The following is a 2404-nucleotide window of genomic DNA, read 5'->3' as shown; positions in this document are numbered from 1 at the left end:
AACATTCGTAGTTGACACTTTGTGTCATTTTATCCGAGCAGACGGGCGCCGCGAGGCGGACCGTCCGGGGCGACTCTCGGCCTGTGTTTTCGGAGCCGGCCGGGCATCACGCTCCCTCCTTGGATGGACAACATTCGTAGTTGACACTTTGTGTCATTTTATCCGAGCAGACGGGCGCCGCGAGGCGACCGTCCGGGGCGACTCTCGGCCTGTGTTTAAGGAGCCGGCCGGGCATCACGCTCCTTCCTTGGATGGACAACATTCGTAGTTGACACTTTGTGTCATTTTATCCGAGCGGGCGGGCGCCGCGAGGCGGACCGTCCGGGGCGACTCTCGGCCTGTGTTTAAGGAGCCGGCCGGGCATCACGCTCCTTCCTTGGATGGACAACATTCGCAGTTGACACTTTGTGTCATTTTATCCGAGCAGACGGGCGCCGCGAGGCGGACCGTCCGGGGCGACTCTCGGCCTGTGTTTTCGGAGCCGGCCGGGCATCACGCTCCCTCCTTGGATGGACAACATTCGTAGTTGACACTTTGTGTCATTTTATCCGAGCAGACGGGCGCCGCGAGGCGACCGTCCGGGGCGACTCTCGGCCTGTGTTTAAGGAGCCGGCCGGGCATCACGCTCCTTCCTTGGATGGACAACATTCGTAGTTGACACTTTGTGTCATTTTATCCGAGCGGGCGGGCGCCGCGAGGCGGACCGTCCGGGGCGACTCTCGGCCTGTGTTTAAGGAGCCGGCCGGGCATCACGCTCCTTCCTTGGATGGACAACATTCGCAGTTGACACTTTGTGTCATTTTATCCGAGCAGACGGGCGCCGCGAGGCGGACCGTCCGGGGCGACTCTCGGCCTGTGTTTTCGGAGCCGGCCGGGCATCACGCTCCCTCCTTGGATGGACAACATTCGTAGTTGACACTTTGTGTCATTTTATCCGAGCAGACGGGCGCCGCGAGGCGGACCGTCCGGGGCGACTCTCGGCCTGTGTTTAAGGAGCCGGCCGGGCATCACGCTCCTTCCTTGGATGGACAACATTCGCAGTTGACACTTTGTGTCATTTTGTTCGGCCTGTGTTTAAGGAGGCGGCCGTCCTCCACTCGGTCCGTGTTTAAGGAGCGACACTCGCGCTCCGGTTCGGCCTGTATTTAGGGAGGCGGCCGTCCTCCGCTTGGTCTGTGTTAAGGGCGACACTCTGTCCATGTTTGAGGAGCCTGGCCCTGACGCTCCTCTCCGGCCTGTGTTTAAGGAGGCGGCCGTCCTCCCCTTGGTCCGTGTTAAGGGCGACACTCGGTCCATGTTTGAGGAGCCTGGCCCTGACGCTCCTCTCCGGCCTGTGTTTAAGGAGGCGGCCGTCCTCCCCTTGGTCCGTGTTAAGGGCGACACTCGGTCCATGTTTGAGGAGCCTGGCCCTGACGCTCCTCTCCGGCCTGTGTTTAAGGAGGCGGCCGTCCTCCCCTTGGTCTGTGTTAAGGGCGACACTCGGTCCATGTTTGAGGAGCCTGGCCCTGACGCTCCTCTCCGGCCTGTGTTTAAGGAGGCGGCCGTCCTCCCCTTGGTCCGTGTTAAGGGCGACACTCGGTCCATGTTTGAGGAGCCTGGCCCTGACGCTCCTCTCCGGCCTGTGTTTAAGGAGGCGGCCGTCCTCCCCTTGGTCCGTGTTAAGGGCGACACTCGGTCCATGTTTGAGGAGCCTGGCCCTGACGCTCCTCTCCGGCCTGTGTTTAAGGAGGCGGCCGTCCTCCCCTTGGTCTGTGTTAAGGGCGACACTCGGTCCATGTTTGAGGAGCCTGGCCCTGACGCTCCTCTCCGGCCTGTGTTTAAGGAGGCGGCCGTCCTCCCCTTGGTCTGTGTTAAGGGCGACACTCGGTCCATGTTTGAGGAGCCTGGCCCTGACGCTCCTCTCCGGCCTGTGTTTAAGGAGGCGGCCGTCCTCCACTTCCTTCCATGCACCACCACATTCGCAGTTGACACTTTGCCATTTTTTCAGAGAGGTGACACTTAGTCGTTTTTTCGAAAGTTGACACTTAGTCGTTTTTTCGAAAGTTGACACTTTGCCGTTTTTTCAGAGAGGCGACACTTAGTCGTTTTTTCGAAAGTTGACACTTAGCAGTTTTTTCGAAAGTTGACACTTAGCCGTTTTTTCGAAAGTTGACACTTAGCCGTTTTTTCGAAAGTTGACACTTAGTCACTTTTTCGCCACAGTGACACCTCCAGCGCGTGCCACGGCGCTTTTCAGGTCTTCTATCCGACCTTGTGCTGTCGAGGACGGCGTGTCCGACGCCGTGGGGAGACCAGCACCATCTCCTCCATACTCGTAAACGGGGTGCTTTGGAAAACGGGGGGAAAGTCGATGAGTACACTGACTACTGGGACCATTTCATTGTACTCTGGCGCACCTGAAGAC

The sequence above is a fragment of the Syngnathus leptorhynchus genome, unplaced genomic scaffold (assembly GCF_054491065.1).
Source record: "Syngnathus leptorhynchus isolate UIUO unplaced genomic scaffold, UIUO_Slep HiC_scaffold_868, whole genome shotgun sequence".
NCBI lineage: Eukaryota > Metazoa > Chordata > Actinopteri > Syngnathiformes > Syngnathidae > Syngnathus > Syngnathus leptorhynchus.
Note: the sequence above shows the minus strand (reverse complement) of the source record.